This window comes from Heterodontus francisci, chromosome 18 (assembly GCF_036365525.1).
Source record: "Heterodontus francisci isolate sHetFra1 chromosome 18, sHetFra1.hap1, whole genome shotgun sequence".
NCBI lineage: Eukaryota > Metazoa > Chordata > Chondrichthyes > Heterodontiformes > Heterodontidae > Heterodontus > Heterodontus francisci.
Window position 1 is genome coordinate 55,788,729 of NC_090388.1, and position 27,099 is coordinate 55,815,827.

Sequence of the window (27,099 nt, forward strand, 5' to 3'; positions counted from 1 at the left end):
ATCAACTACGTGGCACTGCACATGATAATGCTTATCATTTGCCATTCTGACTAGACTTGCATTTGGGTGTAGTTCTGTGATGTAATAGAATATGGGTTTATAGCTTCAATTCTTCACATGCCAAACACTGATCGCAGTTTTAATTTGAAAAAATAGTAAAAAACATCTCGCAGTCTTCTTCTTCACTATGAAAGGTTTTATCATGGATCCTGTGGATGATGAATAGTTGGTATAGGCTGGAGAACAGAGTTCTGGTAATCAACTCATATCTTGCCAAGTCTGTAAGTCTGATTTGGCAAATTCCTGATACATCAAAGTCAACATGTCCTATACACAAAAATGTGTGAAAGCCATTATACTTCTGCTGTTAAACTGTAGAAGAACACAGATTGATAAATGTACTGTCCTGTTTTTGTAAGTGAAATTTCTTTACACAGTTGAATAACGAGGATTTGCAGAATTGCCAACAAGCTCATCTCTATGAGTGTGCACTAATTGTTCTTCTAATCAACAATCATATAATGTCTTCACAGAATGATACAGTACAGAAGGTAATTCGACCCACTGTGCCTGTGCTGTTGTCTTATGAGGACAACAAAAAAGTTTTATGTTGACTTTGGTACAGACAACATCATGGGACTGTGTTGAATGGTGTTCATCCTCCATGAAAGAAACTATCCAATATAAACAAATGACTACACACACGTAAGTGACCTTCAACATGTTATCATCTAGTGATTACAAGTAGCTGCACTATCAATAACGATAGCACTTACTTAAACAAATGTCAACATCAGAAAATCTGGACATAAAATATACCATATTGTTTCCTGATGGTGCACATGTATAGGTGACTAATTGTTAAGTTTGAAAAGATATTTTAGTGACACAAAATTCAGGAACTATTTATACAATCTATATTATGAATTGAAATAAAAACATGACAGATGATCAGAGCTTTTTTATTCTCTAATTACATGAGAGTTCACTCGTTTGCATACTGTTATGACACTGGAGCACATTTTCCGCTTTTGCACTTGAGCATTAATGATTGCCTGAGCAGAGCACAACGATGATCACACACCCTGATCAGAGACATTTCAATATCCTGTCCATTGTGGACGACCTTACGAGATGACCACCTTAAGGAGCTGTAAGTAAAGATCACTGGAGGAAGTGATGTCATGCAACACATGACCAGTCAGTTGTGGGTGGAGCCCGACAAAGCAAGATGTGTTTAGATGTAGCTCGTGCAGTAACTATTTGTATATATATATATGTTCGGTTAAAGCATAATAAAGGTCCTGTGAGTTTTACAATGGATCACACAGCAATGCAACAAGTAATATTACACTGTCCATTTAAGTTCGTGCACTGTAATGATTACTATGTAAAGAGCAAAATGGTGAAGTCCACCTCATTTCTGTGACTTGCAGTAAATTTCATAGAAAATTAATTTCTGCAGCTTGACAGCTCTGAGTTTTGGGTCCTGGAAGATTAATCTTCGAGTGCTTTAAGCCAAATTAAGTGAAAATGAACTCCAGGCCATTTTTCAACTCTCATATAGATAAAACACTGAAATTGTTAAAGTTCTTTAGAAGGGGAGTTACATGATTCCATGCTACCAGTGGGAAACCATGCTCACAAGGAACACGTGTTAGGGATAGAGTAGCAACACTGTAATTCCAAAGTTCCAACCCACACTCCCTGCAAGCACTGTTTCCAACTGAGAGTGCAAGATCAAGGAATTATGTCATATATTCACAATTACAACTTGTCATAGCGGGAAAGAAAACTAGACTTACAAGCTAGTATCATATTTAGAAGTTGAAGCTGCCAGTGAGAGCCTCAGGAGTCAGGGGAAGAGAGGAAGACTGGAGAATGGAATTGGAGGGGGAGACTGTGGGCTCGAAGCAATGTTGGGGAGTGGTGGTGATGGATGGGGAGACTGGGGAATGGAAGTCAGAGAAAGATGAAAAATGGGGGCGAGGAGGAGGGAAATGGGGTTACAGACAGGGAAATAGGGTCAGGAAGAAGGGAATAGGTTTTGGAAAAAGGGGGAACCCGTGGAGGGCTGTGGACTTTCAGTCGATGCGTATATTCAAGACTGAGATCAGTATATTTTTGGGCATCAAAGGAATCAAGGAATATGGGAATCGGACAGGAAAGTGGCCCTGTATATTCAACAGAGAAATAGAAGCTCCTTTCTGTACTATGGGAGAATAACACAGTCCATGTACATTATGGGTTAATGTGAAGTCAAGTGTACACTTAAAGGAAAAAGTGGAGTTGGCATATACTGGGAGGAAATCACAAGAATATGCATTTACCATAGGGGAATAAAAAGCCTTGTGTATATTACTGAGGAATACAAGATTACATGCAAACTAAAGGCAATCAGGGAAACAGCAAGTGGGTCTGTATTCTTGCAGAATAGCTAACCCTGTTTAAGTTACAGAAGAATAGCAGACTTTGCCTATACTAAAATAATGTATCAGACCCCATGAAGGCTCTATCTAGACAAAGGGGAATAGCACAGCATGTGTTTAATGTCAAGATGTAAAAGTATTTGTGAGCACTGCTGAGGAATAGCTGGTCCTGTATTGACTATGAAGGTATATAGGCCTATGTAAACTATGGAACCATTTAAGGCCCTGTGTACACTACAGGAGAATTGCACATGGGGGGAATAACAAACATCGTGTATACTGTACTGGAGTATCAGTTTTTATGTTAATGGCAAGGCAATAATAGCACTTTGTAAATTAGAGAGTAACAGGCCCTACTTGTATATGTGTGTCAGGAGAGAGGCATAGCATGAACTGTGCATATTATATAACATATTATTTGCTCATTAATGTTAATATTTAACGTTGGTGGTGTTCAGCATAATGGACCCTGGCTCTTTGCCTTGGATTTCTGAAAGGCAAAGGTTTTATTAAAAATACAACAAAAAGTGATTTTTTTTCTCTTTCAACAGATAGTTAACTTGTTTTCACAAGTTCACAAGGGAAAAAAAAGGATGTTTTAGCAATGTGTTGGTGTTTCCCTGAATCTCCAAAGAGCAAGTTTATAGTTTTGGTCATGCATTGGGAGGATATCAAAGAGAAGTAGCTTCTCCAAAATGAAGAAGGAAAAAGATAAATAAATATGGTTTGTCAGTTGTTGCTCAGGCTAATGGATGGCTTCATGATAGGCAGGGTCAGACTTAAATCACCATCAAGCACACTTTCTATTGGACAACAACACAGCATTTAGTACAACTGTCCAAACTTTGAATGTTACAGGCAAAACAGGGCTCATTTTCTATAGTGATGTATGTTAGTTCTAATGTTTATGAACTGGTGCAAATCTTGCCAGAATGCTAATAGCATTTAATTCTCCAGAGCCATCTTTTTCTGCAATGCTACTGACGTTGACCAATTTCCCTCTCATAATCTTTTAGCGTCAAATACATCTCATGCGACTGGCGGTTTTTGCCAAGGACTATATGAAGGGAAAGAAAATCCAAAATGCAAGCATGAATCTGCAGTTTGCATCACCTGTTGCCAAGTAGATGCAACTTAACTGCAAATATGTTTGGTGGCATCTTGATGGGTGCAATCAGGGTATGCTGGGTGTTAATCACTTTGTCATACCTTCTTTCATGTAGTGTCAATAAAAACATGGTATATTGTAACTGGGTGCTTTCAAGGAAGCTTCTAGCATTAGTTAGTCAGATATTCACATTATAGTAGTTGCATTGCCCAGTCTGCTCTCCAAGCATCCTTTGTGAATAGGAGTCTTCATGTGCAATAAATCTCTGACAAAGCAAGTATGTGTCCCTTTTTAGATGTGACTGCACATGGGTGGGAAGAGAACACTTCTGGTGTAGCCTGGCCTGCCTGACATCTGCTTGTTAGTCCTCTTCTTCTTCATTCAAAAATTTAAGATGGGGTAAGGGGAAAAATAGCAGCAATTGATGAAAAATTAAATGGAAGCAAACCCACTGGAAACTCAAGCAACACACAATATATGCAGTGATCCTTCAGCACTGTTCTGATGCAACAGAGAAGAAAACCATCTCCATGTGTCCTGAGTGAAAAGACAAGCATATTTCAAAAATTGGTCATGAGAAGTATATGACATTTAGGTAAGTTGCTAAAAGGGTATTAAAAACTCAGCATGGTTGAAGAGCAGTTAGAAGGGAACGGAGATGAGGCAGCAATCAAATGGAGTTGAAGACTGGCAGGATTTTAACTGTGGAAGGAATGACAGGAAATTGGGTAGAGAAGAGACATGGAGAGGAATTACTGGATCAAAGGTGATGCACTGCAGTGTTGATGAGTTATAGACAATAGGTGCGGGTATGGCGATGCACTAGAAACTTGCACCCGTTCGTTCTATTACAGGCAGCACACAAACCTCATGCTGCCTGGTCATTTACATGTTAGCAGCCCAGCACTAAACATGCTGTTGAGCGGCTGCACACCTCAACAGGGCGCCCAAGCATATGCCAGGCTAGCATCACTTAAAGCTAGTCTGCAATAATTAAAACAAGCCTGCACCCCTTAAAGGGGAGGTGCATTCTGTCCGCAGCAGGTGCTGGAAGTACCTGGGGAAGACAGACTGACCAGCAAGAAGTCTGATGATGGTGCAACAAGGGAGAGAGTGTGTTCCAAGCTTCTTAGATGCAGTACTGGAGGCCTTGGTGCAGAAGGTGGCCACAGGGACTATACGGCCATCTAGCTGAACTCTCAGAAGGCAACGGGAGCAAATATCCATTGTAATCAATATAAGCAGTGTAACTACAGCACCCATAATTGAGAGCAAGCTGTTTGAGAAAAACCCTTGAAGTGAGAACCAAGGCCTTCACCATGTGCAACATCACTCCCTGCAGACCACCAAATTTAAGTAGCAGTAGAAAACTTACAGCACTTCTGCAAACTCAGACAGAGCCAGCAGAAATCAATTAGCAACTAACCTGGAAGTAGTTGATAATCCCTTTAAATAGCAGTTGGGGGGGGGGGGGGTGGTGGGGAGGTCCTTCCTGCTGCTGAATGCATGTTCAGCTGTGTGCGATTAAGAGAGGGCATTAGCTGGAGCATTAAGGTTGAAAATGGCACTGCTGGTGTCAAAAATGCAATACATGCTGACTGACATCACAATCTGCCTACTCTGCAAACTTCCAACTCACACTCCTAACGCATGCACTAACACCTGAAATGTGTGTGGGCAGTACAGACGCCATTTTGCACCCAAAACGGCAGCTGTAGCGCTGACAATACAGGCACTACGGAGCTGAATTTTGCAGCCAATATTTTTATCTTTGAATTTGAAGGACAGCATGGACAAAGTATTAACAGTATAAAAATTCAGGATGACTTGCCTCATATTTTTGAAAGCAGCAAATATGAGTCTCTCAATTTGTCACCAACGCATTATGACCCAGAACTGAATCTGACTAGAACAGTTTCCCCCTTTTATATGCTCCCTGATGAATTTACAATAAGGCAATTATTTGACTATAATTTAATTTCTTTCTTCTCCTCTGACCTCTGGGTCAGCTAATTATCAGGAAGGTAATCACCATTCCAAAAGCTGTACATAATGGTAAAGTTTGGCAATGAAGTGGGCAGAAGATAACCCTAAGCTGCATTTTGATCCTCGAGTGAGCAAGGGAAATAAATGCTCCTTATCACTACAAGCAAAGCTTTCTGATAGGGAAGGTTATGCAAATACTGGAGGGAACATGACAAAGTGCAGGGATTAGATGGTGTGTCAACCATAAACAAACTAGAAGCCATGTTAAATGAGCAATCACCACTCCCTGCCAGACAGGCGCCAGATGGTTAAAGCTTTGACTTTTGCATTTTCTATACTTTCTTCAAGGATGCTGAGAGAGATTTAAGAGGTAAATTATTAAACAATGTCAGAAATTCCAAAAGCATGAAGATTGTCCTCTGATTCATATTATTTATCACTATATTGTGCCGAGTTACAGATCTGTCAACTTGAGGAAAATTTTGATGGTGATGATTCAGCTACATACTGAGGATATGCAGTGATGATATAGCCAAACTTGCTGCACATGAAATGCCTGCATTAGACTTCAGAAGTCCTGAATTGTCACAATGCTTCTTTTATACTGTTTGATCCAAAATACACTAAATAAATAAAACTAAATAAGTGCTTACTTAAAATGCAGATAATTGTTTTTAGATAGTGCTGTCATCCTTGAAATAAAGGCATGTAGGATGGTCTAAGTCCTTGGCTGGTAGTGTGTTGCTGTTATTATAAGGGTTTAATTAGCAGCCTCATATACAGTACCTTCTGCGACTCTGGCAGCCCTGTAATGAAAACCATGATTCGAGACTTTATTGTAAGGTATGTAAGGTTCATTTGTGGTGCTGTAAAACTTTGTTCTGATAATAACTTTATCCCCCATAAGTGTCTGGCAAGGCTACAACATTGCACAGATGTGGCAAATCTGTAATAAATCACTGACAAAAAGCACACTGTTAGGCAGGGAAACCCCTCATGCCAAGACAGCCTCATTTGGAACGCCATTAAAAATTACATTGAATGATGCTTGAAGTTTAGCTCCACGACTAACGATGCTTATTTATGTCTGAGAAGGAGCTTGTTGGAAAAGACAAAAATAAAACAAACTTGCTCTGACGTACATCTTCCTCACATTTTAGGACTAAAAACACAGAGTGGGGCACAGGAATAAAGAATGACAGAGAGAAAAAAACAGGAAAGGGAGGAAAGTCATAGCTATTTACATCTGGATCATTGTAGATATATGAAGATTTATGGCTTTTTAAAAAAAAAAACAATGGTTTTGGAGTTTAAGAATCTGGTTGCTTACTTTTTCCCCTCTTTGCACTGTTAAAATTGCCTCTCGTTTTTTTTTCCAGCCCTTCACAACACAATTTATTTCTCCAGCAGAAAAGCCAAGCAAGTGGATTTGCTTCCAGCCAAAATCACTCAGTAAACCAGTTAGTAGGATTTCTGTGAAACCTGGCAGGGGTGACCCACCCATCAATTGTTTATTGTGGGCTAGGACTTAACCTCCATAGAGATCTCTTCTCTAATGAATCCCCAAAATCATGAACTCACTTACCACCGCTCCATCAGTACACCAAAGGCCACACAACTCTTTCCCTGACTTGAATAGAACAACTTACATGGTTTCTATTTTGTGGTTCAATATGTGTTAATGTGGAACAGCATTGAAGATATTTAAAAATAACTGCCACTTATTCAAAACCGGTTAGAGTACTAAATCATCATGTATTGGATTATTTGCCCCTTCATATTAGATATGCGCCTACTGAAAATGCTATGAGCAGCCTTCTGGTACCTCACCAAAGTGGCCATTCTTGATGTGTGATCTAGTTGATGGCAGGGAGCACAACAATCAACCCTGATGCAGGTACTGTTCTTCCTCAACATCTTTACATCTTTCCAGCAGTGATCAGGAGAGGAATCCTCTATGATTGTTTCCATCCTTTATCCTGTGATATTAAGGCCAAATTCTAGTACCCCCGCTGCTAAACAAATTAAAACCAGATAACTCAGCACAAGGGATAGGACCTGGGATATAATGAATAACAGAAGGGAAACCCTTGTTATTCATCAATTCTGGGAAATGTTCTCTTTTATTTTCCACTAAAACCTGAAAGGTGAACTGAATCAGAAGGCTTCCAAACTAACCGTTAAAAAGATGTTGGGTGAGCCTTTGCAGTGCTGTTTGTATAATCAAGTGCAAGTTATGTGAAACTAATTTTTTGCTTAAGTTTGCTTGATTTTAGGACAGTCAGGGGGAGCATGTGAAGAAGTCAAGTTCTACCAGAACTCCACCCACTTTGCACCCCAAACATTTTCTGGTGGGCAGGAAGAGTGACGTGGAAGCACCCATGTCAAACAGGCAGGCATTTAAATGTTTATTTGGCGCCATGTCAGGCATCAAATGTAAATCACACCCATTTTCAAATGTGTGCCCTTGTTTACGGAAGACGGAGGGGCCTACCGCCGTGTGGAGACACCGTCAGGTGAGGTTTGGTGGCTTCTTATTGGGCTCAGGAAGGGTGCTCCTTTGAGGACAATCCATGGCCCCACCGGAGGGCCCGCCCAGCAAGAAACCACCCCCACCCCATTGCTGAGGCCTGCCTGACTGGCCCTGGTGACCTGGACCCCACTTATCTGCCCCCCGGGGTCTCCTCTATCTTTAGCACTGCAGGCCTCCTTCAATACCAGCAGTGCCATTGCTGTTACTGCAGACCTACCAGCCCTCTGATTGGCCGGCAGCTCTGGAGGCGGAAGCTCATCCCTTAAAGGGAGACAATTAACTGGCTGCCTGCTGTGCAATTGCAACAGGGGTCCGATGAAAGGCTGAGGCGGGGTACACCCTGTCTTCCGGCCTGCCACCAGGACCCCGGGGCTAGGATAAAATCCCGCCCAAAGCAGCAGCAAGCCTACTGGAAGCCATGAAAACCACATGGTAATTTCGATTTTAAATGTTTAAAAACATTTTTCAGCATATTTTGCACTTATTGTTGGCCATGATCCTCTGTTAATTGCTTCAGTTTTTTTTTCTGTCCCCCCAGCTTCATTACTAGCATAAGTAGGAAATGAATGGAAATCCCCTTAGCTGACATTCTTGCAGGAAGAGTTGGAGCTTTGGAGGGATGTGAGGGAGATCAGGCTGCACAAGAATTGCTCTGCGCACACCTGCTGGTTGCTAAAAAATCCACAGCTCCAGACGATGGTGGTTTGTAATGTTTGATAATTCCTTTGAAGTACACAAATCACAGTTTTTGTGGCATTGCATGAAAGATGGCTTACCAGGGTAATTAGCAGTTAGCATAGCCTGATTGACACTCAACATTTCTGCAGGCCTTGGCACACCAATCGCAATGACTATGGGCAACTGTCTTTGGGCTTGGGCAGGGGCAAATGCTATGTTGCATCATCTGCTGCACGGACATCTGCAGAGAACTGTCTCATCCAGTGAGACAAATGATTATTGCCAAATGATACTTGATTCCATCTCTTTGCATATGTGCTGCAAGGCTAAACTATTTGGAATGGTGTTATTCTTTAACATGAGGAACTGCCACCCTCACAACTGCATAATGCAGCACCATCATTTGAGCAGCAATAAAATGGAGGTCAAATATTATGATGTGGGCATCATTGGCTAGGCCACCATTTATTGCCCATCCCTAATTGCCCTTGAGAAGGTGAGTGGTGAGCTGCCTTCTTGAACCACTGCAGTCCATGTGGGGTAGGTACACCTACAGTGCTGTTAGGAAGACAGTTCCAGGATTTTGACCCAGCGACAGTGAAGAAATGGCGATATAATTCCAAGTCGGGATGGTGTGTGGCTTGGAGGGGAACTTGCAGGTGGTGGTGTTCCCATGCATCTGCTGCTCTTGTCCTTCTAGGTGGTAGAGGTCGCGGGTTTGGAAGGTGCTGTCTAAGAAGCCTTGGTGCATTGCATCTTGTAGTTGGTACACATTGCTGCCACTGTGCGCCGGTGGTGAAGGCAGTGAATGTTGAAGGTAGTGGATGGGGTGCCAATCAAGCTGGCTGCTTTGCCCTGGATGGTGTCATGCTTCTTAAGTGTTGTTGGAGCTGCAACCAACCAGGCAAATGGAAAGTATTCCATCACAGTCCTGACTTGTACCATGTAGATGGTGGACAGGCTTTGGGGAGTCAGGAGGTGAGTTGCTCGCCACAGGATTCCTAGCCTCTGACCTGCTCTTGTAACCACAGCATTTATGTGGCTAGTCCAGTTCAGTTTCTGGTCAATGGTAACCCCCTGGATGTTGATACTGGGGGATTCAGTCTCTCTTGTCAGAGATGGTCACTGCCTTGCACTTGTGTGGCTCAAAAGTTACTTGCCACTTCTCAGCCCAAACCTGGATATTGTCCAGGTCTTGCTGCATTTCTACATGGACTGCTCCAGTATCTCAGGTGTTGTGAATGGTGCTGAACATTCACCAGCAAACATTTTGAGCTATTCCTGGTGCTGCTCCTGGCATGCCCTCCTACACTCTTCATTGAACCAGGGTTGATCCCCCAGCTTGATGGTAATGGTAGAGTGGGGGATATGCCGGGCCATGAGGTTACAGATTGTGGTTGAGTACAATTCTGCTACTGCTGATGTTCCACAGTGATTCATGGATGCCCAGTTTTGCATTGCTAGATCTGTTTGAAATCCATCCCATTTAGCACGGTGGTAGTGCCACACAGCATGATGGAGAGTATCCTCAATGTGAAGACAGGACTTTGTCTCCACAAGAACTGTCTCCTACCAATACTGTCATGGACAGATGCATCTGCAGCAGGCAGATTGGTGAGCACGAGGTGAAGTATGTTTTTCCCTCTTGTTGGTTCCCTCACCACCTGCCACAGACCCAGTCTTGCAGCTATGTCCTTTAGGACTCAGCCAGCTCCGTCAGTAGTGGCGCTACCGAGCCAGAATACATTCTGCACCCTTTCCACCCTCAGTGCTTTCTCCAAGTGCTGTTCAACATCAAGGAGCACTGATTCATCAGCTGGGTGGGGGGGGGTTGCAGTAGGTGGTAAGCAGCAGGAGGTTTCCTTGCCCATGTTTGACCTGATGTTATGAGACGTCATGGGGTCTGGAGTCAATGTTGAGGACTCCCACGACAACTCCCTCCCGACTGTACACCACTGTGCTGTCACCTATGGTGATGGTTGTGTCTGGGACATTGTATAATTAGTCTATGGGACAGCTCTCACAACTTTGGTACAAGCCCCCAGATGTTAGTAAGGAGGACTTTGCAGGGTCAACAGGGCTGGGTTTGCCATTGTCCTTTCCGATGTCTCGGTTGATGCTGGATGGTCTGTCCAGTTTCATTCCTTTCTGACTTTGTAGCTGTTAGATACAACTGAGTGGCTTTCTAGGCCATTTCAGAGGGCATTTAAGAATCAACTACACTGCTGTGAGTTTGGAATAACACAGAGACCAGACCAGGTAAGGATAGCAGCTGTCCTTCCCGAAAGGGCATTAGTGAATCAGATGGGTTTTTACAACAATCGATAATGTTTCATGGCCATTATTAGACAAGCTTTTTTTAATTCCAGATTTTTATTAACTGAAATCAAATTCCATCTTCTGATGTGGTGGAACTTGAACCCATGTCCCCAGGGCAATATCCTGGGTCTCTTCCTTACTAGTCCAGTGACAATACCACTACACCACTGCCTCCCTGCTGCTCCATCACTTGCTTATAGAATCATGCCAGTTATGCGAGGTTTCCTTTCCTTTCACTTTTGCTAATTGTTTCTTAGTCCCCTGTGCCTCTTGCCTCAGCAGTGGGTTGAGATGCCTTTTTGAGGTTGACCAAAGGCTTCCAGAACTTGAGTCAACCTACAGAGTCATAGAGTTATACAGCACAGAAACAGGCCCTTTGGCCCATCGTGTCTGTGCCAGCCATCAAGCACCTATATCTATTCCCATTTTCCAGCATTATGACACTTCCCTTTATATGACCCTTTAAATTTCACTTAGAGGCAATTTTCTGTTATCATCATTGGTGTAGTCACTCAACTCATCTGAATATGCACCCAAAACTATATTATGAGCTGACCTTGGATAATTACTGTAAATCACAAATCCATTTGAATTGAACTAAAGCAACCATTGTTGTATAAAATATGGCAGTATCAGTAAATACAAGCCATTGACTATAGGACTATGACATTACGACAACAACTTAGATTTTTTAAAATCAGCCCTCATATTTAAACCACCTTAGAGCACTTGACAAGAGGGTGCAGGCAACAAACATGAGATGAGAAGGATTAAAGGGTGGGGAACTGAAATGTGATAAGGTTTCTGAAAAAAAAAAGCAATGTATAGTGGCTTTAGGACAGAGTAGATGTATGGTGACTGTTCTGGGTGATGGTCTATTTTAACACCAATCAGGAGACTGCAGCATGTGTCAAGCTTTATTCCAAAATGTAAGTTCCTGTTGTCAGAGCACTTTCTTTTTACATCAAGTGACTTTCTGACCACAGTATACCCTTTCCTGCTAGAATATTTCTGCCAGTATTTCTTAGCCACTCCATCATGCTCACACTTCTTCTTCTTCGGCCTCCTTGTCTTGAGAGACAATGGGTAAGCGCCTGGAGGTGGTCAGTGGTTTGTGAAGCAGCACCTGGAGTGGCTATAAAGGCCAATTCTAGAGTGACAGACTCTTCCACAGGCACTGCAGATAAAATTGGTTGTCGGGGCGGTTACTCAGTTGGCTCTCCCCTTTGCTTCTGTCTTTTTTCCTGTCAACAGCTAAGTCTCTTCGACTCGCCACTCTTTAGCCCCGCCTTTATGGCTGTCTGCCAGCTCTGGCGATCACTGGCAACTGACTCCCACAACTTGTGATCAATGTCACAGGACTTCATGTCGCGTTTGCAGACGTCTTTAAAGCGGAGACATGGACGGGTGTGGGTCTGATACCAGTGACGAGCTCGCTGTACAATGTGTCCTTGGGGAACTTGCCATCTTCCATGCGGCTCACATGGCCAAGCCATCTCAAGTGCCGCTGGCAGAGTAGGGTGTATATGCTGGGGATGTTGGCCGCCTTGAGGGCTTCTGTGTTGGAGATACGGTCCTGCCACCTGATGCCAAGGATTCTCCGGAGGCAGCGAAGATAGAATGAATTGAGACGTCGCTCTTGGCTGACATACGTTGTCCAGGCCTCGCTGCCGTAGAGCAAGGTACTGAGGACTATACTCCTGCCGCCGATTTAAAACAATGGCAGTCCACCCACGCGGACCTCACATCGCAGAGCCGCCATGTTATTCAGCGTGACGGCTCATTTAAATAGCCGGGGCGGACCACACCCCACCTCGATGACATGGAGGGGCAGGCTGTCCATCCCCAGCAATGGCGGCAGCTGCCTGTGCACAGGCGCTGATGCCATTTTTAAAGGGCTTCGAGCCTTACCATTCAATTTAAATATTTAAAAGGAACAAGTAATAAAATTTTTAAAATCCATTTAAGTGCCCCTCTACCCACCCCGATAACCATAAAATTACTTCCCCCTCCAAAACACTTCCCTTGCTCACCTGACCACCCCCCCGAAAGTACATGAATTTTAAACTGTAACCCTTCCCACCGTTCCCTATGCCAATGATATTACTTTGGCCCCGCTCCCGCACTGAGAAACTTACCTGCTCCCCACCAGTATTCTGCCTCGGGGATCCGAAGGCACGGGAGTGCCAGCCAGCGGCACGAATATCGCACTGGGACAGATGGCGGGAACGTAAAGGTAATTAATTCAGTGATTTAAATTTATTTCAATATCTTAATGGCGGTCCCGTTGCCAAGTGGTGGGGTGGCTGCTACAGGGCCTTGATGCCATCGGCAATATCAGGCCAGGCCCTCATGGTGTCGGGTGCTTGGTGGCCCTCTTCCAGAGGCAATTTCTGGCCCCCCATCCGCCACAACCACTGGTGTCAGGGGGGGCGTCTGTAAAATTCAGCCCTGTGATTCCAGTGGCTTTCTGATAAAACAGTTCAGAAGAAGACTAGGTTCTGGATATGCCCCTTACAAGACTGCTAATATTAAGGGGGTGAAACTGGGGGCTGAATTTTACTGGTTAGTTCTGAGATTGAGCCGCAGGCGCAGGCTTTACCCCGTGGAGCTGCCACAGGATTATACGCGGCGGCTCATTTACATGGCCAGAGTGGACCGCCCCTCCCACCCCCCTCCCCACCGATGACATTGGGGGTGGCGGGGACGATCCGTCCCTGGCAACGGCATCTAGCACCACTGCGCAGGTGCCGGTGCCATTTTTAAAGGGCTTCCAGCCCTTACATTTAATTTAAATTTTTAATCACACATGTATTTAAAATTTATTACAAATAATTAAATAAATGTTCCCAGCCCCTCTCCCACTTCCCCAATAAACTTACATTTCATCCCTTGCCCTCTCCCTCATCCTCACCAAAATACTCACCTTGTGTACCTGATCTTCCCTCGCCCAAAGGTCAGAAACTTTTAATTTTACCCCTTCCCATCATCCCCTAGACCAATCACGTAAGTTTGAAGCCTCTCCCCCACTCCCGCACAGATATACTCACCTCCTTCCCCCTCCATTGTTCCGCCATACTTCACTGGTCGGAGATTGGATGGCACGGGAGTGCCGGCCACTGACGGTAATATCGGAGCAGGACGGCTGGTGTGACGAGGTAAGTAATTATACATTCATTTACATGTGTTAACATATTTAAATAGATGTCCTGTTGCCAAGCGGCGCCCAAAGTCGGGGGATCAGTAAAATGCAGCCCTGGGAGTGGGGACTCCCTACATTGGGAGCTCTTGCTTCTGCAGCCCATAAAGGACTTAAATCTGAGTCAAGCGTGATATACTAGTATCCAGGAGGGTGGAACTGGGCTCCATTGGAAGATCCAAGTCAAAGAAGATGCGGACTTCTTTGTAATTTTCGGATTAGCCAGTTATACAGGGGGCCAAAATGAGTATGAGATGCTTGGGCACAGCGCCCTTCGATAGCTGGTAGGCAATGAAATTTCCAGCAGTGTGTGACAGGCATGAATCAAAGATGCTCCAGTAGTAGTGCAAATGCCTTCTGGCCTCATGCAAATACCCTCTCACTGACCCTACAAATGGAAAGCACTGATAGTTACGCTTGGATTGTGCCAATCATGGATATTTGTCACCTATGTTTTAAAGTTGAAATTAAAATGAAACCCTATACTATGTGAAATGTAATATTATATTTTTATCATATTAATACACTATAGGGCTGCTTTTTCTTCGGAACCTGCACTGGCGCATAAAGAAAGCATAATTCGCTTTGCTGGGACACACAGGAACCCGCCTGGAGTTTCCAGTTCAGATGATTTATATACAAAGTTGCAAAGTTAAATAAGTTCACAAATACAAAGGCACAAAATTGAAATTCCACTTAGAGAAAATTGCAATATCCTACTTTAAATGAGAACATTATTTAATACACCTGGCGTCCTGCTTATATAGGGCCAGCCTGCAACTGACCTACAATGAATGGAAATGGAGGAAAATCCGTCATCGGCAGAAATTATGTAATTTGTTGCTGATTTACATATTTATTCAATAACAATTGATCTTTAAATTACTACAAATCAAAGCCGTATCCAAGCACGAAGGAAGTTGCAAGCAGACATCTGATGTAATGGGTCTCCATCCATTTTTTCATCTACTTTACATCTTAATGTAGTGCATTATGGAAGATAAACAGTTTTTGTCAGTCTAATCAATCAAGTGGCTTTCAGCTCCTTATTCAGGATCTCTTTATTCGTTCATGGGATATGGATGTCGCTGGCAAGGCCAGCATTTATTACCCTTGAGAAGGTGGTGGTAAACCACCTTCTTGAACTACTGCAGTCTGTGTGGTGTAGGTACACCCAGCTATTAGGTCGGGAGTTCCAGGATTTTGACCTAGTGACAATGAAGGAGTGGAGATATAGGAGATATATTTCCAAGTCAGGATGGTCTGTGACTTAGAGGGGAACTTGCAGGTGATGATGTTCCCATGTGCCTGCTGCCCAAGTCCTTCTAAAAGAAGGACTTGCATTTGTTTGATTTATATTATTTATCTATCTTTGATGATCTCAGGACGCCCAAAGCACTTTACGGCCAATGAAATGATTTCTGAAGTGTAGTCACTGTTGTAGGAAACAGCCAATTTGTGTACAGCAGGCTCCCATAAACACCAATGTGATAATGACCAGATCTGGGGTTTTTTAAGTGATGGATTGAGAATTGGTTGACAGACAGGAAACAGAGAGTAGGGATAAAAGGGTCTTTTTCCAGGTGGCAGTCAGTGACTAGTGGGGTACCACAGGGATCAGTTTTTGGGCCCCAGCTATTCACAATATATATTAATGACTTGGGTGAGGGAACTAAATGTAACATTTCCAAGTTTGCAGACAACACAAGGCTGGGGGGGGGGCGGAATGTGAGCTGTGAGGAGGATGCAAAGAGGATCCAATGTGCTCTGGACAAGTTGGGTGAGTGGGCAAATGTATGGCAGATGCAGTATAACATGGATAAATATGAGGTTATCCACTTTGGTTGTAAAAACAGAAAGGTAGATTATCTGAATGGTGATAGATTGGGAAAGGGGGAGGTGCAATGAGACCTGGGTGTCCTTGTACACCAGTCGCTGAAAGCAAGCATTCAGGTGCAGCAAGCAATTAGGAAGGTGAATGGTATGTTCGCCTTCATTGCAAGAGGAATTGAGTACAGGAGCAAGGATGTCTTTCTGCAGTTATACAGGGCGTTGGTGAGACCACATCTGGAGTATTGTATGCAGTTTTAGTCTCCTTATTTTAGGAAGGTTGTTCCTGCCTTGGAGGGAGTACAAAAAAGATTTACTAGGCTGATTTCTGGGATGGCAGGATTGACGTATGAGGAGAGATTGGGTCAACTAGGCCTATATTCACCAGAGTTTAGAAGAATGAGAGGGGATCTCATAGAAACCTATAAAATTCTAACAGGACTAGACAGGTTAGATGCAGGGAGGATGTTCCCGATGGCTGGGGAGTCCAGAACCAGGGGTCACAGTCTCAGGACACGGGGTGTGCCATTTAGAACTGAGATGAGGAGACATTTCTTCACTCAGAGGGTGGTGAATCTGTGCAATTCTCTACTGCAGAAGGCAGTGGAGGCCAAATCATTAAATATATTCAAGAAGGAGATAGATATATTTCTTAATGCCAAAGGGATCAAGGGATATGGGGAGACAGCGGGAACAGGGTACTGAATTAGACGATCAGCCATGATCTTTTTTGAATGGCGGAGCAGGCCCGAATGGCCTACTCCTGCTTTCTATTTTCTCTAATTTCTATGTCTATGTTTGAGGGATTGAGGGATAAAAGTGGCCCGGATACCGAGGATAACTCCTCTGCTCTTTGAAATAGCACCACGTGCTCTATTACGTCCAGCTGAAGTGGCAGACAGGCCTCAGTTTAACATCTCATCCAAAAGTATCTCCAACAGTGCAGCACTCACTCAGTACTGCACAGCCTTGATTTTTGTGCTCTAGTCCTAGAGTGGGACTAGAACCCTCAATCTTCTGACTCAAAGGTGAGAGTACTACTAACAGAGCCATTGCCAGGTAGTAGAGTTCACAACCTTGGAAGGGGCTGTCTAAGAAGCCTTGGTGAGTTGTTGCAGTGCATCTTGTAGATGGAACACACATCAGCCACAGTGCACCAATGGTAGAGGAAGAAAATGTTTAAGATGGTGGGCAGGGTGCCAATCAAGAGGGTTGCCTTGTCTTCAATGGTGTCGAGGTTCTTGAGTGTTGCTGGAGCTGCACTCATCCATGCAAGTGGTGAGTATTCCATCACACTCCTGACTTGTGCCTTGTAGATGTTGAAAAGGCTTTGGGGAGTCAAAGTGAGTTACTTGCCGCAGAATAAAGGCCTGCTCGGGTCTGCAAACGAGACCCGACCAGAGCCCGACAGAACCCCACCCGACCCCGAGCCCGACCCGAATCCTTCCACTTTTCCCGCGTCTGAGCCAACCCGACCCGACCGTTTTTCATGTTGTTCCTTACCTGCACAAGCTGAAAATGACTATAGCAAAACCACCTTTAAAGTCCAAAAAATAAATTAACGTTAAAGTCACTTACCTGAGGAGGTGATAGAGCGCGTCCAATCTGGCCCAACCCGACCAGAGCCCGAATGCCGGACCCCGAAGTGCGACCCGACCCGAACCTGACACATGTTGTGGAGTCCCGTTGGGTTTGGATCGGGTAGCAGGCCCTTACCGCAGAATATCTGGCCTCTGACCTGCTCTTCTAGCCATAGTATTTATGTGGCTGGTCCAGTTAAGTTTCTGGTCAATGGCGACCCCCTGGATGTTAATGGTGGGGGATTCAGTGACGGTAATGCTGGTGAATGTCAAAGGGAGGTGGTTGGATCTCTCTTGTTGGCAATGGTCATAAAAACTGGTACTTGTGTGCCATGAATGGTACTTACCATTATCAGCCCAAGTGTGAATGTTGTTCAGGAGTTGTCGCATGTGGGCACAAAGCGCTTCATGATCTGAGGAGTTGCGAATGGAACTGGACACTGTGCCATCATCAGCGAACATCCCCACTTCTGAACTTATGATGGAGGGATGGTCATTGATGAAGCAGCTGGAGATGGTTGGGACTAGGTCACTGCCCTGAGGTCCTTCTGTAGTGGTGTCCTAGGGCTGAGGTAATTGGTCTCCAACAACCACAACCAGCTTCCGTTTTGATAGGTATGATTCTAGCCAGTGGAGTTTTCCCCCCCGATTCCCATTGACTTCAATTTTACTAGGGTTCTTTGATGTCACACTCAGACAAATGCTGCCCTGTTAAGGGCAGCCACTCTCATCTCACCTCTCGAATTCGGCAGTTTTGTCCACGTTGGACCAAGGCTGTCTTGAGATCTAAAGCCATGCATCCTGGCAGAACCTAAACTAATCAGTTTAGGTGAGCAGGTTATTTGAGTAAGTGCTGTTTGATAGCACTGTCAACGATACCCTCCATCACTTTGCTGATGGTCAAGAGTAGACTGATGGGGCAATAATTGGCTGGATTGGTTTTGTCTTGCTTTTTGTGGACAGCACCTACCTGGGCAATTTTCCATTTTGTCAGGCAGGTGCCAGTGTTGTAGTTGTATTGGAACAGCTTGGATAGGGGAGTGGCTAGTTCTAGAGTATTTGTCTTCAGCACTGCAGCAGGGATGTTGTAGGGCTTTTCCTTTTGAGATACTTCAGACAATTATCCTTTTCAAAGATACTCCAGGAGGAGGGGGCTGGAAAGAACCCACACAATATTTCTTCATTCTAGTAATAAAGTGGAGTTCAAGTCTTAGCAGATTGTCACAACCTACAGAAATATTACTGTCGATGTCAAGAGGCGAAGGCCAAAGGAAATCTCAAATGAAAGACTCATTCATTTCAATATGATACAAACGGAAGAATAAACTGATTAGAGCTGAACCCAATAGACTTACAATAGGTGTGTAAGTGTAAGTGTGTCTTTGAAAGAACTGGACATGGATTGCAAACATCTGGCTAGAATGATATCAGTACCTTTCATTATCCAGTTACTGTACACAGCATGCTTATCAGGGTAGTTACAATAGGAATCTGAATGATAATTTCTGGTCCTAGTTGACTGGAATGTAAAAGGAATCAAGATTTTTATCAATTGTGATATCCATCTCAGACCTATTTCCATTAGTCTCAGTAAATACGTCAACGATTCTCTGAAGATCAGTTTCTGACACAGCACTTACAGCAGTATCAGCATATTGGAGCTCAATGACTAAGTTTTTGATTGGAGTCATCTGAGATTAAATAGTTTACCACCCATTTAATAAATAAGCTGCACTCCAGTAGGCAGCCTGTCTCTAGTCAGACAGAGCATTGCAGCTAGGAAGATCGAAAAAAGAGTTGGGGCGATGACACAACCTTGCTTGACTCCTGTCTTAACCTTCAAGAGGTTTGTAATGGATCCGTTGCTAAGAATCACCGCTCGCATGGTCATATAATTCGGATATCAGATACCAGGTTCCCAAAGCAGGTCTTCTTCTCCCAGCTCAGGCAGGGCAGATGCACCAGAGGAGGACAGAAGAAGCGCTTCAAGGATGTGCTGAAAGCCAACATGAAGAAATACAACATTGACATCAACTTCTGGGAGACCAGCACCCTGGACCGAACCAGATGGAGGCAGAGTCTGTGGGAAGGATCCCAGCATTTTGAGACCCAACAATGACAAAATGAAGAGGAAAAGCAAGAGCGGCGAAAAGAACAAGCCATGACCCAAACTAACAATACACGAACAGACATACCACATGTCAACAAATGACCTACATGCCATAAAGTCTGTAGATCCCGAATCAGCCTCATCAGCCACCTTCAAACTCACGGAAGACAATCATCCTCGCCTGCGAGGGATAGCCAAAGATTTCCATTAGTAGTCCCATGAAACTGATCTGTGAATGTGTTCTGAATGTATATACACACACATTCATGCCAACATAGTAAACTAGGAAAAGTTAATGAACAGTTTCAAAAAGCTGATAGCTCAAAAACCTCCCGCATATAGGTTTTATGACACACAGACAAGTTGTTAGACTAAAAGTACAGTGGGACATGGGTTTGTCATTACCTAGCCGGGGGAATAATCTAAAATACACATAAACTCAGTTTGCTGCAGTGATGAATTTAGAACTTACTGAAGGGAGATGTGAGAGTTGAAGGCATGACATTTATCTTCTAATTTGACATAATTTGGAGTGTATTTTAATTTTCCTTTTGAAGCCAATATTAATCTCTGTATTTCAAATATGAAAAAAGAAGATGGAAAGACTACAAGATTTCAGAGTTCAATTTCTTCAATTGGGTTTCTGACCCTGGATTCATCGTATTAATTTGTGACATGCAACGTTTTATAACAATCACGTACAATAATTCCAGCTTGCAGTGAGTTCTACATTATAAAAGAAAGTTTCATCCTTACTGCAGCTTCTGGAGGATAAAAATGAGTCAATATTGCCAAGACAGAATCTCAGAATTGTGTTGAAACAAAGGAGCGCATCAAAATCTACCTATATTTTTCTGTTTCATATTCTGATTAACCTGCTTATATTTCAACATTTCAAATATTTTCATTTCTTAAATCTTAAACCATGAGTTAGAAATTACAGTTGACAACAACAGCAAATGCTTAGCACGTTCATATAACATTACTCTGCCATTTTTAGAAGTGTCAACCCATTTAAAATCGGCTGGGTGATAACTTCATTAAAACTATGAGCATTGAAGGGTCAGACAACTGTATTAAGCATTCATCTAGTCTTATCCCCAAAGGAAATTTCAAGTTTGCATTTCTCTTTTGACCATATGAAATGGGCTGAAATTCTGCATAAAGCTGGTCTCCTGCCATAGTTCTGACATGAGACTGGCAAAACCACCAAGAAAATGGCAGAGACCCAGTTATGCTGGACCTCCAACACTTCCATGAGTTTTTCCCTTTCTTTACAGGGCAAATGACAGGCATGGGATGGAGCCAGGGGCAGGAGCTCAATAAGGTGAGAGATCCTTCTCCTCAGGCTGGAAGGAAATCTGGTGTAGAGGTACGGCTGATATGACGTGTGAGTGGAAGTGTACCAATCTAAAGAGGAGCTCTATTGGTGGGGTTGTATTCCATCAGAGAGTAACAAAAGCAACACATGGAAGATGGGAGTAATAAGGCTGAAGATATAATTCCAGCACCCACAGTTGAAATGAAAGTAGAAAATTCACAACTTACTTTCATCTTTGATACACCTGCAGCAGTGTCTGTTATCTCGGAAGGAGAGTACATGAAATCCCTAAGTCACATTTCTTTGCGCAAAACTGGTGTGAAACTGTCTAGTTATTCCAATACCAGTATGCCAGTAATAGGAATAGGTCAAGTTAGTATTAGGTTGGAATATGATGATGCATCCATTGCCATTGGTTGTGGCTGGTGGAAAACAAAGTCTCCCTGATAGGAAGGAATTAGCTCACGATGATCCGATGAAACTGGACTGAGTTATTCACGGTAGGGATCAGTAAGGGTATGTCTGACATTGAGAAAGTGTTAAGAGAACACAAAATGGTTTTTGAGCAAGGAGGACCAAATGATAAAATTGGGTATAACCAACATTTTGCAAGGCTAGGCCAGTGCCTTACACCAGTTAGAAGCAGTAAGTGAAGCGTTAGATAGATTAGAAAGATCAAGGCTCACTCCTTTCGGCTTTAAGAGTCATAATTCCACCAAGATTTAGAGAGAGATTGTTAGAGGAACTACATCAAGAATGCACAGGAATAGTCTGTACTGAACAAATTGTTGGAGCTGCGGGCTGACAAGTCCCTGGGTCCTGATGGACTTCATCCTAGGGTGTTAAAAGAAGTGGCTAGTGAGATAGTTGATGCGTTGGTTTTAATTTTCCAAAATTCCCTAGACAAAGCAGAGTCAAGCTCAGGGAAATGGAAATGGGAGAAGACAACCAGACAGAAAGAGAAAGAAGCCAGATAGGTTAATGGTGAGTATGTAGGAAGGAAGAAGCAAGAAGTTAAAGAGGAATTGGGTAATTGGAAGGATAAGCCATTTAAAGAGAGGTTATTTTTTTTATTATTCTGTTGCTGAATACAAGGACATTTGACCGTTGGAAGGTCATATTGATTAAAGGAGTGAAACAACGTGGCTGATTAAGTAGAGTCTCTTTGGGAGTTATTTCCAGTCCAAACACCATAGGGTTCTGGCAAGTCAAGTGGCCTAGAGTCCCAGCAGCAGAATGGATGAATCCAAAAACAATATTCTATTTTAAATTCCTAAAATTACCATTGCATTAGACGTGTCTCTCCATTAAAACACACTCTTAAAAGGCTTCAGCTGTATGAAGTTTTCTCCTTGAGATTTTTCTGTCTGATCATACTCTTCACATCCTCATCCTCATTAATTCTAGCAATGAAAGATCTACCATGCAGATACTCTTAATTGAAAATGTAGTCTTGAAAAACTGGAGTCCAATCAATTCAGTAGTTCATATGTCGTCCCTCATGTGTAAACATTTCAATCTGAGCTCCAAGAGAACTTGAGCAAAACAAATTCAAAAGTTTAGTCCCCAACTCTATTTTTTTACATAAATGAATACAGAATTTCTAAAAGACACCAGTATTTAACAAAAGTACAATAATCCTAAATGATTGTAATGAGTGATTTAAAAGATTAACCCACTCATGACCTGCCTAAAGATAACACAAATGTTTCTTTTGTGCATTTAGCAATCTGGAATGAAATTAGTAGGAAAGTCATACTTTGGTGAGAGAAAGATAAGGGACTGGATTTTCCCCTATGTCGGGAGCATTTTCAGGTCCCGACCCTACATCATGTCAGACTCACGAGAAGTGATTTTCGTGAATTTTGCCGTTAATTGGCTAGAGGTTGTGTTTGCTGTCCAGTTAGGGGCAGTGGGTGGGGGGAGGAGGCAGGACTCTAATTGTCAGGCCAGTTTTCAAGCACCGACAGCAGCTATTGCTGTAGTTGCTTTCTCAGCCAGCGACGGCAGAGAGAGGAGAGGAGCAAGAATGCCACAGTTGAGCCACCCTTACCAGGGCAACCACAAGATTTATTGATGCCTTTCTTGAAGTGTCTTTGGAGGCACTACGAGTTTGGAGAAGTGTGCTGTTCCTGGAGAGTGGCGGGAGAAGGCCATCCTGCCAGACCAAGCTGACCTGGTCAGAGGTGGCAAACCATGTCAGTAGCCACAGAATGGTGAGGAGAATGTGGGTTCAGTGCGAGAAGTTGTTAATTGACCTTCTTTGTTCTGGCAAGGTGAGTGCAGAGTGACACCAAGATGAGAGGCCTCCAGGTCTATAATCACCAGCAGACACACAAGCTCAGTAGCCTGAGGGCACATAATGCTCCTGCACGTATGGGAGATGTGTGCCCATGTGCATTATAAAGCTCAAAACCGTAGTGCTATAGAGGATCAGCCAGTACTGAAGAATGCAACATCTCATGTAAATGAGCTGCTGGAATTGTCTGGGCAAAGGGATGGAGGGGGAGTGGGAGGGAGGGATGGGGCCAGCTTGGCTTATCTCGCCCTCTTTTGTCCTTGCAGGAGAAAAAGGTTGCACAATGCCCAAGAGAGGGCTCAGATAGGTGGTGGAGAGCTATCTTGACAAGCATGGAGGAGGTGGCCCTTGGGTTGGTGAGGGTCCCAACACATGAGGAAGTGGGCCAGGCAGAAATAGGAATCAGTGCAGGACCGGGTGAAAAGATATAGAAATCTTCAGATGAAAAGGATGGAGTGTAATCCTCCCCATGCACTAGCCTGGCAAAACTTCAGCTGCAATATTACACTTCAGCTCTGCAGAGGCATTTGCTGGCAGAGGTGAGTTCTCATGATCACCTTCTTATGTCTCCCACAGGGCCACTGGTGGACTGGGTGGCTGCCAGTACCAGAAGGACATGACTGCAGTCCTCGGCTGAGAAAGAAGCAACAGAGACTGCACCATCACAGTGCACCCTCCACCAGCACAGATACACTTACAGCAGTGGGTCCTTACCACATTTAGAAAGGTTGGCACCGGGGGAAATCGCAGATCACGAGTGAGCAGGAGGAGGTGAGGAAGGCAAAAGCAGCTGTGGGCAGGGCCCCTCGGAGGATGGAGGATAGACACAGTCATACTCAGCTGGGCAGAGCTGCACAGTCTCATGAGCCACACAAGGCGGTTATACTTTGACCAGCAGTGTGAGATGCGTTTCCCACATGGCTGAGTTCCCTGAGACAGTCACCAATGGTGATGAGGGGGCCACCCCTCACAGGGCACCATCATCATCATCACCATTCGCCTCCTTGGCCCCTCTGACTGAGGAACTATCTCAGCAGCAAGACCCTGTGATGGAGGCTGCCCCTGCATTGACGCTGATGCAGCAGCCTCTGGAGTTGCCCACACTGGCACCTCCACGATGAAGACAAGTGCCATGGTCATCTAAGCTGCACGCACACAAATGCAACCAGGCTGTCTTCACCTCATCAAAGCCACAATGGGAGCACCCCTTAGGAGTGACCGCGAATGAAGGCCACCACCTCATTAATTGCACTGAGTGGTTCACTTGAGCATCTTTTATTTGTAGATGTGTAAAGTTATTACATTGCATTACAATGGACAGACATGTTTCATTTTTTAAATTTTTTTTATTTAGAGATACAGCACTGAAACAGGCCCTTCGGCCCACCGAGTCTGTGCTGACCATCAACCACCCATTTATACTAATCCTACATTAATCCCATATTCCTACCTTCCCTCAATTCCCCTACCACCTACCTATACTCGGGGCAATTTATAATGGCCAATTTACCCATCAACCCGCAAGTCTTTGGCTGTGGGAGGAAACCGGAGCACCCAGCGAAAACCCATGCGGTCACAGGGAGAACTTGCAAACTCCGCACAGTCAGTACCCAGAATCGAACCCGGGTGGCTGGAGCTGTGAGGCTGCAGTGCTAACCACTGCGCCACTGTGCCGTGTTGTTGTATGAACCCAGACTTGTGGGTTTCCATTCTTTGATAGCAATATGGCAAAAGAGGGAAGTGGGCCAGCGACGCAATAATATATGAACGTAGACACTGTGACCCCAGGTGAGATGTTTTCCATCCATTTTTGGTAAGAATGGTACCAATCAAGAGTTGTGACTATTGTAGATGTGTTGTTACATTCAGACCAAAGAGAATACCACAGCACAGAGTCCTGGTGAGTGAGTAGTGCACAGGTGAAACCGGCCTGGATCAGATTGGCCCAAGAATCTGACTCATGAGGTGGCCCCGGCGACCTTCCGGTTCAGTGTAGGCTCTGTTCTGTTCTGCATCTTCCTCCTTCTCTTCTGATGAACTGTGTCGCTCCAGAGCTTTACCCTCTTCAAAATGCAGGGCCATATTACCTCCCTGCAGGGCCATATTACAGAAGAGCACAGCAGATCATTGCAATGTGTGACACCCTTGTGGGACTGTACTGGAGGGCGGCATCCGACTGGTGCAGGCACCAGAACTGCATCTTCAAAAGCTGGATGGCTTGCACAATGGTGATCCATGTGAGTAGATGACTTTGGTTGTGGCACCTCTGTGCCTCCGTTGCATGGGCACACAACATTGTCATTAGCCATCTCTTCAAGCGATATCCCTTATCCCCTAGCAGCCATCCATGGAGTCTCGCTGGTGCCATGAAAAGCAATGGCACCCTCAATTGCCAAAGGATGACATGTCATGGCAGCTGCCAGGATAGCATGCACAGACATGCATAAAGCACTTGTTATGGGTGCAGAGCAGCTGAATGTTTAGGGAGTAGCCCTTGCTACTGAGGAATTTCCCTGGCTGCTCACTTGGCACCTTGATTGCCACGTGAGTGCAATCGATGATGCCCTGCACCTGTGGAAATCAGGCTATAGAGGCGAATCCCACTGCCTTCTGTACCTGCAAGGCCCCATTCTTTTAAAGTTGATGTACTCCCTTGCTCTCGCAAATAGGATATCAATGACCTGCCTTATGCAACGGTGTGCTGCTACTTACGACACGCCACCTAGGTCCACTGCCGATCCATTGAACTATTCAGAGGCGAAGAAATTCAAAACCACAAAGGGCTCTGAGGTCTTCCTCAAAGGGGGCACAAATGTCAGAAACCATCTGCCTGAATAGGCACAGTCTCCTGTGGCACTGACTTTCTGACATGCCATCGTGTTGTGTGGCACTAACACCGTGCTAAATGGGATAGATTTTGAACAGATATAGCAATGCAAAAAACTGGGCAGCCATGAGGCGCTGTTGGCCACCAGCAGCAGCAGAATTGTATTCAACCACAATCTGTAACCTCATGGCCCGGCATATGCCCCACTCTCTCATTATCAAACCAGGGGATCAACCCTGGTTCAATAAAGAGTGTAGGAGGGCATGCCAGCAACAGCACCAGGCATACCTCAAAATGAGGAGTCAGCCTGGTGAAGCTACAACACAGGACTACTTGGATGCCTAACAGCAGAAGCAGCATGTGAGAGACAGGGCTAAGTGATCCCACAACTAATGGATCAGATCTAGGCTCTGCAGTCCTGCCACATCCGGTCATGAATGGTGGACAATTGAACAACTAACAGGAGGTTGAGGCTCCACAACTATCCCCATCCTCAATGGTGGGGGAGCCCAGCACATCAGTGCAACAGAAGGCTGAAGCATTTGCACCCAACTTCAGCCAGAAGTGCCGAGTGGATGATCCACCTCGGTCTCATCCTGAGAGCTGCAATTTTTGAAGTGAGGCAAGAAACCACACTGGATCTCAAGCAAATCTATGAGGAGGAGGTGACAACATAGTGAGGAGCCAGTCATGGCTGTGCCATTCAATGATATGGGCTCAAAAAGGGGCAGAAGGCTCAGAGAGGTGCTCATCATAGCTATGTGTGAATGCTGGGACAGTTGCAGGTTGGGGGGGGGGGGGGGGGAGGGGGAGGGGGGGGGCGGGGTGTTGTGAGTCTGTAGGGCTCATGGTGCCGTAATAGGGGTGTCCAGGAAGCATT